This window comes from Triturus cristatus, chromosome 3_1, assembly GCF_964204655.1.
Source record: "Triturus cristatus chromosome 3_1, aTriCri1.1, whole genome shotgun sequence".
Lineage (NCBI taxonomy): Eukaryota > Metazoa > Chordata > Amphibia > Caudata > Salamandridae > Triturus > Triturus cristatus.
Window position 1 is genome coordinate 395,753,166 of NC_140583.1, and position 14,527 is coordinate 395,767,692.

The window sequence follows — 14,527 nt, forward strand, 5'->3', positions numbered from 1 at the left end:
GAGTTTATTGCACACCCACCAGACAGTCCACACCAGCAGCAGATGCTACAGCTGACACTCATCATCTGAGGTCTATGCGTTCCGCAGCTGACATGCCTAACATTCACTAAATGAACTAACAATTAAAGGGCAAGTTACAACACATGTCTCCTTTATAATATAAAAGAACAGCGAAATAAAGAGAGGAAAAGGATACAATGGAAAGAAATGGAAAGAAAGAGAACAGAGAGTAGAGAGAAAAGGAAGGTCAACGAAAAGCATGAGAATGATTACATGAGGATAGCATAATTACTATACATATTATTCAAGCCCATAATCCTGAAGATGCAGAGGAGGCCTCCTAGCTCTGATGGTAGGACTAAAAGAATCAGCTTGGACCTTATTAACGCAACTCTGGAAATAACCAGTACTAGTCTGGGAGTGTCCAGTCTGAGACCGGGAGCATCCAGTCTGAGACTGAAAATCCATATTGCCATCCTCATTCCCACATTTTGAAAGACGAGACATGCTACCAACATCACCACCAGTGAGCAGCCCAACATTATTCATGACTTTAATGACTTTGGACCAAAGAATTTGGTCTCACCTTTAGGAGACCACACCGCTTTCTTCACAAAAACAAAATCGCCCACCTTCCAGTCACACCTACGTGCCGCCACCTTGTTATCAAATCTTCGCTTGTAACTCTCTTGATATTTCTTAACTCTCGAATCGTTCACGGAATTGCTCCTATCCTTGATACTCAACCACACCAGGTTGAGTTTGGAACCAGCTGCTCTGCCTCTAAGTTTTTTAAATGGAGAGCAACCCATAACACTATTGGCAGTGTTCCTGTGTGCCCATAATTTTTCTCTTAGGACACCTCTGAGGGGGGACCTTGTTTCGACGGCAGTTTGAGCACAAGCTCTTACCAGTCTGTTCATGCTCTCCACTAAACCATTGGCTTGCGGAGAGTAAAGAGCCGTGCGAGGATGGGTGATGGAAAGACTGTTTAGAAAATCAGTCATCTCTTGAGAGGAGAATTGCACCCCGTTATCAGAAACTAAAATGTCACGTACACCCTCGCAATTGAATGCATCTTTTAAGAATTCAATGATATTTTTTGTGATAACGGAGCTCATGCAACATGCGGAGATTCATTTGAGGTATAGTCAACCAACACAACTACGAACCTCTCTGAGGGTGCTAGAACCTCAAATGGTCCAACAATGTTGATAGCAAGCTTGGACAACGGGCGTTCAGGTAAGGGCATAGGGGACAGCTGTGTTGATTTTACTGGACTTGTCATTACCAGCACAAATGGTGCAGTCTCTGACGGCTTCCTCAACCTATCTGTCAATCTCTGGCCACCAGTAAGACTCCCTAACCCTTGCCTTGGTCAAGCTATGTCCCAGATGACTCTCATGTGCCAAATTAATGATTTTTCTCTCAAAGAGTGAGGAGGAACCAATCTGTCACCCCGGAAAAGTTCTCTCTGCACAATGTTCAGTTCATCACGTATATTCCAGAAAGCCCTGACAGAACTAGGGACACCAGGAAGAGCAGGCCACGCATTCACGACAAGCTCCATTGGTGGTCCCCTTGAAACATTGCATTCAGCACAAGTCTTCCACTCTTCCCTATTGAGTGCACACTCTCTGACCCAGGATACCACACATTCAGAGGAGTTCAACACATTTTTCTCAAGCGGCAACCTGGAAAGAAAATCGGCCGGGACATTCTTAAGGCCAGGCAGATACTCAACTGTAAAGTTAAATTCCCAAAGTCCTTCTACCCATCTTTTGATTCTGGGGGTAGTGCTCTCATCATTCCTGCAGGCAAACATGTGTACAAGGGGTTTGTGGTCGGTACGGACCAAAAATGGTAAGCCCCACAAGTAGAATCTAAAATGGTTGATGGCCCACGAACAGGCCAACGCCTCCCGCTCGATCACGGAGTAGCACTCCTCTGCTCCCTTCAATGAGCGCGAGGTGAAACCAATGACCTTCTCGCTGCCATCAACCATTTGGGAAAGAACCGCACCCAAACCCCGTACTCTAGCATCGGTAGTAAGGATGGTTTTCTTAAGTAAATCAAAATGGCCTAGGGTAGGCATGCATGCAATTTCACTTTTTACTTTTTTGAAAGCAAATTCAGTCTTAAGACCAAATGAACTCAGCACCCTTTTTTGGTAGTAACCTTAGAGGTTGCACAACACTAGCAAAATTGCATTTAAACTTCGAGTAATACTCAGATAAACCAAGGAAGGACTTTACATGATCTTTGTTTAAGCAAGGTCAATTTTAGGGCTAATACCTTCGCTTGAAATAGAGTGACCAAGATATGATACAGAGCTGACCCTAAACGTGCACTTCTCACTTTTCAGAGTATCCTCGCTCTTAGATAGTACTTTAAATAACACCTCATCATGCCTGTCTCTATTCTGTCCATAAACAAGTATATTATCCTGAAAAAATAGTACAGAGTCAATCCCTGCCAACATGTTCTTCATGACTCTTTGGAAGCATGCAGCAGCACTCGCTAAACAAAAAGGCATCCTAATAAAACTATTCACATCCAAAGGTGTTACAAACTAAATTAGTGCCTTAACATCTTCATGCAACATGACCTGATGGTAGGCCGATGATAAATCCATGACACTGAAAAGGCAGGCACCACCTATATTTGTGAGAGCTTCGTTGATATTGGGTAATGGCTGCCTGTCACCCAGATGCAATTGTTTAGGCTCCTCAAGTCCACACACATTCTAATTTTTGTTTCCTTGTCCTTTTGGGCCAAAACAATGGGGACCAACCACTCTGAGGATTCAATCTCCTCTATGACGCCCAATTCAAGCAGTCCATTGAACTCCTCCTCAAGGGGTTTCAGCATGAGGTTTGGGACCTTCCTCACTTTATGTACAACCACTGTCACATTATCCTTTAGAATTATTCTGTGTTTGAAGCCTTTGAGGAGACCAAGCTTTTTACAAAAAACTCTAGGGTATTGCTCTGTAATATCCAGATATTCACCATTGGGAGTCACCAACATTACTTGGTCAGGAGCATTTGAATTCAAAATAACCCCAAGGTCTTTTTGATGTCGCCAGCATAAGAGATTGTCACTACGCCTGGCAACATAGACCTTGCCGACTGTCTCACTGCCTTTGAACACAATGGTTTGGATGGAAAATCCAACAAGGTCAATGTTCTGTCCACCATAACCCACAGGGTTGATGTCTGGAGGCAAAAGTTTGACTTCCCTGAATGCGAGAGTGGAATCCCAAAATGTATCACTGAGCAAGGTATACGGGGAGCCAGAATCAGCAAGAACGGGAACCACTACATTACCAACAGTTATGTCACATTTTAGTATAGAGACATTACCAGCATCAACTCCTTTAACATCAAGTACAGATTCGTTACAACTATCCGTGATACAGTGAATGGCTTGTTGTGAATATATTTCTTCGTCATCAATCATGTTTACTTTCACATTCCTACACATACAGGCATAATATCCTTTTTTTCCACAGTTTCTACAATTAGTACTCCTGGCAAAACAACTGGGAAAATTGGGCCTGTGATTTAGGCTTCCACATTTCGGGCATTTTGTTTTTCCGTCTCTGTTCCAATTGGGATTTGACTTGGGTTTGCCACTTCTGGTAAACCCCTTCTCTACTTTAGCATTGAGCTTGGATACGGTGGCAACTGTCGTCTCTAGAGATGTATTATCAAAATCACTTCTTATTAAATTAGTGCTAGCATCAGTGGCAACATTGGTATTACGCATTTCCTTTACCCAGTGAGAGGTATGTTCAATACTTTCCACAATGGCGTTCGCCTCTTTGAGATTTGGATTCTTAGAAAGTAACTTCTCCTGGCTCTTGGGGTCATTAGTGCAACGCACAAGTTGGTCACAAATAAGAGAGTCTGATAAGTGTTCAAATTCACATGTCTGTGTTAGAGATTTTAAAGCCACTACATAGCTGCCGTCCCTAAAGGAACTAACAATTAAAGGGCAAGTTCCAACAGAAACCCTTTGAGTCTCCATTCACGCGACTGCTCCCAACTCTGGACGACCCACAGATCCCAAGTCAAGGTTTTGAGGGGGCTCAGATTGCTAGAGCATCAGGCTGCCATGCGTCTTTCCCACCGTGCACCTGTACTCCCTCCCTGCCTTTAGAGTCTCCATATCTTGTTTGTTCTTGGTTTTATTAAAGCTCACACTCTCCCTCTGTTACACAGTTGTGTGTTACACAGATACAGGTGAATTTACGAAATTCCACTCCTCTGAAAAACAAACCTAGGTAGTTAGTGACCTGGTAAGATACTGGGTCTCTCCCATATTTAATTTAACACAGATTAAACAAATTATCTCTCCCTTTTTTAATTTGCTTTCAGATAAGGCACATTCTGTAACATTGCTGTTGTGAGAGTGACGCAATTCAAAAGGGAAATCAGTATCTTTGCTTCCTTAGAAGTCATTTAGGGAATCATTAACTGTACATTATGCAACTGAAGTATGGCAGAGAACTTGAGACGAAATTCCAGTGACCAATGTAGAAAAAAAAAATACTATCCAAATGAGGCAAAGAGTGAACAAGCCTATGTTTTTTACCTGTGTACATTGACCACCACTTCATTCCCCGACCCTTGCAATTAATGTAATACAGAGTTATTCAACAAAGGGCCTTTATTGTGATCTCACTACAGGCTGCTTTTGCAGTGCGTTGCAAGAAGCATTTTTCCATACCTTGTTAAAACATTTAGCTCTTCAATTGGATGGCTCTATTGGCTGTTTTAATGTTGTGATTTGGAGTGGCGGCTTTCCTACCTGTCCTGTATGTGCCCTGCCTCTGCAGCATTGCGCTCTCACTATGCATTTTGATTGACTGTCTAGTGTATCTTTCCTTTGCTGATGTAATTTGACTTTTTAATCTATTTCCCTTTTTAAAAGTTTGCATTCCTTACCCTGCTGCTCCTCTCTTATGTCATGGTGGTTGCAGCTATTGGCTTTGCCAATACCAGGGTCAGGAACTATTAAAATCAGGCACAGCTTTAGGAATGTGCTACCGGTGTAGCCACGCCGGGTGCTGAGCTGGGGCGGGTGCTGTGTTTAGAAATAATGCATGGATTTAATTGCACCTCCTGCAGATTTCCTTGTATGTCCCGCTTTTTTCGAGAAAACAGTAAAAAATGTCAAGATAACTCTGGTAGTTAATGTTCCTGTTGGAGTCTTGTCTAGTGGCAGTTTAAAACTCATTATAAAGTAGCACTAAGGGTTAATATGCCTGCTGCAAATATTGTGTACAGTGCAGGTCACATACCTGTATTTTATGTGGATAGCTCAGTGGGTTACTACTTTTGTTACAGAGATCCTCATGTTACTTGCAGTTCATAAGTTGCAATCATAATATCGCACTATGACTTATGAGCTGTCATAAAAGACCTGCATGCAAACTGTAAGGCATAGGTTAGAACTTTCTGTTTTTTGGCCAGTCTTTCATTTTTTCCTAATGTTGCTAAAAAGGGTTTGTTTGGATAGAAATACAAATCAAAGCCAACCACTGTGGTACATTCTAAATCCGGAGTTTGTGATTCTCCAGGCCAAACACTCTTAAAATATACTTCCTACTAGTATGGATGTCATGTCAATCCTACTCCATGTAATCCTTATTGTTTTATATAGCGTTTCCTATAGACTGATCTACACACCTCTGATTCACTGTCTTTCTATAATATGTGTGATGCAAAGTGCTCCGACACTCTGCTCTGGTATAAGTAGAGCTATAAATCAAATGTAATTCATGTGAGAAGCTATGGAGAGAAGAGGGGCACTGTTGGAGGGTGGTAGTGAAGGAATCTGTGGAAGAGGTCAAGGGGGCAGGATGCCAAAAAAAGATTGTGGCATTGGGTGCCACCAGCACCATGGTCGGCCCTGATTCAAACAATTGGGAACACAGGGCCTAGACGAGGCAATGAAACTTAGTGCTCCAAAGGGCAAAAGGAAACATATAACAAAAGTTCTGTATATAAACATGCACAAGTACTTTCAACTTTTTTTTATAGTTTATTATATTAGAAAATATATTTTTTCAGTTTTTTATGATTATTTCTTTAAAAAGATATACATAAAATTCATTTGGGATGACAACTATTAATGTGCAGTTATCAAAACTTCACAATTTCCAAATCTATATTGCTGATGCATTCAGAGAAAATCTTTTCATCAATAGATATGCAATACAAATGAAAGGCGAATGTATTTTTTCAAAATGATTAGAATTCAAATTATGGACATAGATTGTCTCAGGAACACATCTGATTTCTTGTTTTATACATAATACAATATAGTATTGAGAGAAGTGGCGGTGTATTTAAACGACGCGCGTTTCGGCGAAGCCTTCTTCAGGGTGCCATCTCAGTAAATACTCTATCAACGATTAAAAGCCTTATTGTAACTTGTATGTAAGACATCGCCCGGTTCTAATGGACTTTGAAATACACTCCCGCTGTTCCTGCTTTGTTTAACCCCTTCAGTGCCCATGACGAGCTGGACTCGTCATGGGCTGCGGTGGCGCTGTGCCCATGACGAGTCCAGCTCGTCATGAACTCCGCCCGCTAATGGAAGGCGCGGCACTGGGCGGGGAAAGGGGCGGGCATGCAAGGGGTTAAAGACCCCAGTCAATGTGGGTGCTGTCAGCCAGAAAGGGAACACGGATTCTGCATTTGAAATGAAAGAACTCTACAGGTTTGAACGCTCGCTGAATAGTCGCCGAGCGTTCAAACCTGGAGAGGTTTAAAGAAATAATCATAAAAAACAGAAAAAATATATTTTTCTAACATATTAATCTATATAAAAAGTGGAAAGTACCTGTGCATGTTTATATACAGAACTTTTGTTATATGTTGCCTTTTGCCCTTTGTAGCACTAAGTTTCATTGCCTCGTCTAGACCCTCTGTTCCCAATTGTTATATTCCCTGTATTAGACACTTATCATACTTACAAGGGCCCCATATACTTTTCAGATTCATCTGCCCTGATTCAAATCCATCAGCATTGGTAAAGCCATTAGTAGCAAGTAGCCATGTCAGAAGTATAGAAAATAAAGCATTGTTTTCAAAATTTTCAGCGTGTGTTGTCTTCAGGTTGCACCATGCAACGTAGCAGCCACACAGCACCATAGACAACAATATTTTCTATACTTTCGAAGTGGCTGCTGTGTTGTGTGACGTTCATTGTGTTGTTACTTCACATCATGCAACACAATGGACATCTAGATTTTCAAAATGGCTGTTCCCTGGAGTGAAGTGACGCGGTGACACAACGCCTGCTGTATCATATAATGAAGTGCCTATCTTGGGGGTACAAAAAGCTATTTTCTATTCTATTAAAATAGCCATTCGTTCATTGGCAAAGCCGATCATACTGCTTGCTCAGCATTGGCAAAGCAAAACTGAGTGTCTTTGCCAATGGCTCTTTTTAAAGATTGTGGTCAGCCATCTAACGGGCTACGAGACTCAAATGGCAAACCCTCATTAAAGGATTCTGTATTTCCAAGAATTAAACCAATCAGAGTGTTGCTTTGGACTCAGTGACCATGGTACCCAGGGCCGGACTGGCCGTAGCGGGCACCGGGCAATCCCCTGGTGCGCCGCAAGGCTGGGAGCCGGTTTTGGGCCCCTGGGGGCCGCTTTTGTTACAGGGCCGTTTTTGCAGCATAGCTGCAAAATAGGCCCTGTAACAAAATCGGCCGAAAACCGGCCCTGGGAAAGAGCTCGGCCGCACCCCAAACCCCTGGGGGGGCGGCCGAGCACTTGGCCATGGCCGGTTTTGGTTCCCAGTCCGGCCCTGATGGTACCTTGCAGAAAACGATTGCAGGTCAATTTCCAGTGTACATACATTGCAACGGTGCAGGCACAATTTTGCCCCTGGATTTGAGTCACCTGATGAGAAAGAAAATTACATTTTCATATACACAAACAAGTGCAAAAGCAATCTAAATGCTGAACAAAATTGTCTTGGCACCAGTCCAACTGTGGACTTGAGAAATGTTGGTGCAAAATTGAACTGGAACCCTTTATGTAGGCCTATGAAAGATATATAAGTAATAGAAGCAAACTATGTAAATGCTGAACTTTCAGTTGTTTCTGTTTTTCATAGTCCCATTAGAGGCTTTGCTTTGGGGAAACCTTTACAACGCAGTCATTAAATCGCACTACATTTACAACGCAGTCTTTACATTGCAATAACCTTTACAACGAATGTCAATACAACGCATCCATTACATTGTATGTCACTACAACGCATGACACTACATCGCATGTCACTACAATGCAGGCATTACATCGCATGTCATTACAATGCATACCATTACGACGCATAGTACCCCTACACTATCCAACACTTACCCTACTGTTGCACCTCCTGGAGTTAGAATAGTAATTTTTACCCCTACACTAGCCAACACTTACCCTACTGTTGCACCCCCTGGAGTTAGAATAGTAATGTATACCCCTACACTATCCAACACTTACCCTACTGTTGCATCCTCTGGAGTTAGAATAGTAATGTTTACCCCTACACTATCCAACACTTACCTTAAATGCAATGTAATGGTATGCGTTGTATCGGTATGCGTTGTAAAGGTATAATGCGATGTAATGGAATGCGTTGTAAATGTAGTGTAAAAAAATTAGTTGTAGTAGTATGTGATGTAAATGTATGCATTGTAAAAGATGTTGCGATGCAAAAACTGAGTTGTAAAGGCATGCATTGTAAATGTATGCGTTGTAACGTCATACATTCTTTGCTTTGCTAAGCTTACATTCTACAAACATTATGTGTAACATGAACTCGGAAATTCTGTCTCATCTTCTCCCAGGAAGTAAAGTGCAATGTTTACCATCAAGCATAGGTGTTTATTTCGTCAGAAATTCCACACTCCGTGCTTTCCACTCTCCTCAGCAGGTTTTATATATCTTTAAATATAGTTTAATCAGAAAATACACTCATGTGTTAAAAAGCACAATTCCAAACAATAACGTTTATAAATAACTGAATGCATCAACGACTTCAGGTGGGGTTTATATTCCTCGCTGCAGCTCTGGGGAGGCCTCAAGGTTACCCAAGCGGTTCATCTGGTTGGCTTCACCTCGGGCAACAAGTACTAACAGAGAAGCTGCAGGAACAGGCAGGCGTGACAATGCAAAAGTCTCTGAGAGACGCGATAAGGACACCGGCTAGACTCTAGCAATGACGCAGGCAGGGGCCTAATAAAAGACTAGAGCCTTGATCCACAGCCAGGCTGGCTATCAATTTCCAGTTCCTTAAAGAAGATATGCCTCTTAGTGCTGGAGAGCTTGGCACTGACCTACCTCACTTGTTGTACTGGGTGAATGTATTCAAGCAAGTGTAGTAAGGCTGTTCCTGAAGAGGGAAATGTGAAAGAAAGGAAGTTTGGAAAATACATTGATTCCGGGAAGTCTTTGTCTTTGGAAGATGAAGCCCTCACACACCCAAATGGGTGTCACACTAGAGTCATGTCAACCTAAATTTAAAGAAACCCCAGTATCAAATATTGTGGGACTATCACGGGTCATAAGTTCCCTAACAGATAGTACTCACACCAGTGTTTTTATCCCTACCAAGGGTGCTACCAGGGTAAAGAGTATAGAGCAGAACTTAGGTAGTTTTAACTCACTATTTCACACCCTACCCGACTTTCATATTCTTGCACTCATCAAAATGGCAAAAAATGAAGATTTCCAACAAAGAGCCCTCTGGCGGGGCCCGTGGGGCATTGCAGCGCCGGCCCCATGATGAGCAAAAGCCCAATGAAGAAGCGTGACACCCATTTAGGTTTGCGAGGGATTTATTTTCTAAAGAGGAAGACTCCCCAGAATCAATTTATTTTCCAACCTTCCTTTCCCTGACATTTTCCTCTTCAGGAACAGCCTCCCTACATTTGTTTGACTACTTAGAGTAGGAGCACGGGTGGCTGGACCGTCAATAGCTGGATGAGAAACAGCCGACTGAAGCTGAACTCAGACAAGACGGAGGTCCTCATCCTCGGATCCACCCCCTCGGCCTGGGACAACTCCTGGTGGTCGACTGCACTAGGAGCATCCCCCACACCCACCGACCACGCACGCAACCTAGGGGTTATCCTCGACTCCACCCTCTCCTTGACGAAGCAGGTCAACGCCGTCTCCTCCTCCTGCTTCAACACCCTCTTCATGCTTTGCAGGATCTTCAAGTGGATCCCCACCGAAACTAGAAGGACGGTCACCCAGGCCCTTGTCAGCAGTAGACTGGACTACTGCAACGCACTCTACGCAGGAGCCCCGGCCAAACTCCTGAAACGGCTCCAACGCATCCAGAACACCTCCGCACGCCTGATCCTCGACATCCCTTGCCGCAGCCACATCACACCCCACCTGAGAGACCTGCACTGGCTCCCCATCAACAAGAGGATAACCTTCAAACTCCTCACCCACGCACACAAGGCACTCCACAACACCGGACCAGTGCACCTCAACAGCCGACTCAGCCTCTACACCCCCACCCGCCAGCTCCGCTCCGCAGACCGCGCCCTCGCCACCGTCCCCCGCATCCAAAGAGTGACCGCCAGCGGCAGATCATTCTCCCATCTCGCCGCCAAGACATGGAACACCCTACCCATCCGCCTGCGGCAGACCGAAGACCTCCTATCCTTCAGGAGACTCCTCAAGGCCTGGCTCTTCGAACAGTAGCAGCATCCCCTCCCCCCCACTTAGCACCTTGAGACCCTCCCGGGTATGTAGTGCGCTTTATAAATGCTATGATTGATTGATTAATTGATTGATAGCTCCTGGTCCCCCGTATTGATTGACTATAGGTACATGTAGACAAAATACGCTCATACATTACTATTCCATCTGCCTTGCAAAAACTTTGCTCTTCAAAGCATAGTAAACCAAAAGCTTTAATGTTAAGGATTCTGTGGTATAAACAGGGTGGCATGTACGTCAAACCTCAGCACGCCACATTACGTAGGCATTGCCCTCTTGAAGATGTCCAATTGTTTTCCAGTTTCTCCCTGATTTGTGGAGCGGATTATCTGCATGTGGACAATCTACTTTGCTACTAGTGATGGAAATGTGCATTTGCACATTTATTGTTTTCCAATGTGGGGGAGTTGGTTAACCTATACCTCCATTCTATTTGGGTTGTCCCCTCACTACCGTGGAAACACTTGTATTTTTGGGCTTATAAAGAGTTTTACATGTTTTTCGAGGTAGAAAAGGCCAAGCAAAATATTTGTGGAAACCAGCAAACCCAGGAGTCTGTGGTTTTACCATGCTTTTTGCATGGCTGCACGCCCCTGCAAATCCTTCTTCCCCGCCACAACCGTTAAAATGTGTGTCGTAAAAAATGGCCCTAAGTTTATCCTCCGGGCGTAAATCTCCAAAGATTCCACGCATCAGGATCCTGACATCACCCACCGAAGATGGCTTTTTCCGACACTGATGTTCAGACAAGGTGTGCAGCAAAATCTAAATTGGGCCCTTGGTGGCAGTGGTTACAATCTCGCCCCACAAGGAGAAGTCATTGCCACCTCATTTCCCCAGGGTGACAGAGTGGAGGCACAGCTGACCTGTGTCATACTACACCTCTGGGTCGTGGGTGGTAAGTCGGGGCCGGTAGAAAGTTATTCAAAAAGGTAAAAGCTAAAAAAAAAAATGAAATAAAATCAGCTGGCGCCGTGACTTTATCAGATCGCCTTTGAGTCGCAATAATTTTGGCCTTAAATAATACGTACAGAAAGTCCTATTTCTCGTGTTGCAGCATTGTTTGGTTTAATATTCAATCCCGTGCTAGGAGAAGTTCAGACATTTTCTGAAAACAGTACTGACCTATTTTCTGTTAGCAAAGAAAATAAAGATCAGTGTATCTGAAAGTAATAGTGATGCCAGTCATTAAATGCCCAATAACCCGCTCTCCTCTGCTCCATCGCCCCACCGCCAGCGTCATCTAGTTTTTAAACCCCTAACAAATCAATTGCTTTCCTGCATTTACACTAACGCGCTTTGGTTTCACTGCAGCACAGCCTCGCAGCGCTTACCATGTTTCACATTGTGATTCCTCCAGTTTCACAAGTGTTGATTTCCCCTCGAAGTCCCCTCGGGGTTGAGCCGCTACTTGAGATGTAAAGTCCAGCACAGGGCGCGGAAAGGCCACGGAGGCTGCTCGTCAGAAATAGAAGTGATCTGACGTGAAGACAAGCCCTGTCCCTGTGACACGAGCACTGACTACAGCTGTTACTCCAGTAATAATTCATCAGATTCATGTTTAATGGAAGGGGAGGAGATTGTAGCGCTATGCGAGCCATCCCTCGGCTCACAAACTGCAGATCCATAAACTAAGACAGCCTTTGAACTTTGGTTTCATAACACACGTCTTACAAGGTGCGCCGTAAAGATATTGGTTAATGTAAAAGGCTGCCCAGCTTTTCCTTTCCATAATTATGGTTAAAGGCATTCGATTTCATACATGAAGGCAAACAAAAATACAGTATTATTTACACTAATTATAATACTTTCAGTGTCAGTCGTTTGTTTTTGAAGCGCACTGGAGTCTGAATTGGAACCCGAAGCGCTATCCATCTTTATTTTCACACCTAAGGAGAAATAGTCTTCTTCCGCCTCTAAATTATTTCAGATCAGCACTTCTGCCATCCTAGGTCATGTACCGCAAAGAGCCACTAAACCATTTCCTCTGAGAAAACTTCACTTCGATCAGATTGAACCATCAGAGAAAGAAGCTAGGTAGGCAGGAGGTCGGCATTGGGAGGCAGCTGCCGCTGGGCAACCACGCGGCTCAAATAAATGGGCTTCACCAGTCCAGAAATGACAGCGATGGACAAGATCCTAGAGTAGGTATATATGAACTCCAATCAACAAAGGTTCCATGACACATTCACTTTGGCTATAAAATAAGAAAATTGCATCTAAACAACTGGCCACCCAGCCTTGACACTGAAGCACACTCCTTTTCAAGACATTATACACATATGAGCATAAAATGCCATCATTCATTGGGCAATAGAGTCAATGACTAATGCGGACTGAACCGTTTATGGCTCCATGCATTCACAGTTATGGATAGGAGCAGAGTGTGAATGACACTCGGATCGGTGGCAGAACAGGGCTGACCCAAAGTCCCTCTATGTAGCTATATATGGATGTATTATTAAAAAAATGTTTTTAAGTACAATACCTTGGCAGACCGCTAAGAAGAGAGAGTAAGGTTTTCTATACGGCAACCATAAGACACAAAGTCCTACAATTAGAAAGGTGTACAAAATTATAGCTGGCTAAGCAAAATATTATCTGCCCTAAGATGGCCTAACGAGGATTTTCACAGATCAAACCTTCTATGTGCTTGATTTGTAACACTGGGTGACCAACACCAAGTTGCCTTATACGGTAATCTGTGAAATTCCATGTAACAAAATACCTATCTGCATTCTTTAATATAGAGTAATAACAATCCACGTAGCAAATGCTTTTCACAATAAATACATCAGGCCTAGCGCTTTATCATTGTATATTAAAATAAACAGATTAGGCCTCTATAGACATGATCATTGGCTTACCACCATAACCAACTCAGACCTGCTCTATCGAGTATAAACTTTGCCACAAGCCAAAAAATGCAATACAAGTAGTCTTTTTAGTGTTAGCACACAATTTCATCCCAATCACATCCTATGGTCAGGGGAAGCAAAATGTGGGTGGCGCCTAAACTCCTCAATCAGTAGAACTATAAAAGCTTTTTTTTGTTGATCACATAAGGTCGAAGAATAGTTTTACTGTCAAGCCAGACCTAAAAATCCACGTAGATTAGAGTAGCAATGGGCTCTCAAACACAAAATTAGACTCTGAAGTCTAAAGTTAATGACTGCCTTCCTCCAATCTGTGCTGCTGCCAGAGAAAACGCTCTGCAAATCATTTAGTTATCTAAGACCCTTTAATATCATTACAATGTCATGTGGTGCCACTGAACGTTTAAGCTCATGCAGCTGGATAAATAAACAAATTGATCACACCTGCATGGATGGCAAGCACTTTTTTGTGTGGGAACACAAGTCTGCCAAATCAAAACATGTACTCCTAGATACCAACAAGTGGGTGGAGCCAAAACCTCTCCCCTGGTAGTGTTTCTTAAAGCACTTTTTTAGCTTCATCACATGTCTGGTGACAGCTGCACTGTCACGCCAGCCCTTAAAAAGAGCTGAACCACTCTTGTCTTGCTAAGTCACATTCTACTCATTGATGTGGAATGATAAAGGAGCATAGATTGGTCACTACTCTGTTATTTAAAGGACACAATGAGGTAAAACAAACTAAACATCAATGGGTTGAGTAGAAGGCAAATTGCTCTTCTAAGTGTTACCTTTAGTACACTCTTTCAACTGACACTCTTCTGTCAATCACAGAGTGACATCCCATTCATTCTTTGAAATGTGACCCTAACGAAACGAAAGTGTTCCCACTGCCTT

At 43.2% G+C, this 14,527-nt stretch overlaps 1 protein-coding gene across 1 annotated transcript in view; it reads right to left on the reverse strand.

Annotated features, from left to right (window-relative positions):
* The window catches only part of MAPK6 (mitogen-activated protein kinase 6), a 224,615-nt gene extending 212,233 nt beyond the window's left edge, over window positions 1–12,382 (reverse strand). The window contains exon 1 of the mRNA XM_085644181.1: window positions 12,089–12,382. The gene's annotated coding sequence lies outside the window, so the exon portion shown is untranslated. The remainder of the gene's footprint in view (window positions 1–12,088) is intronic.
* Window positions 12,383–14,527: the final 2,145 nt, after the last annotated feature.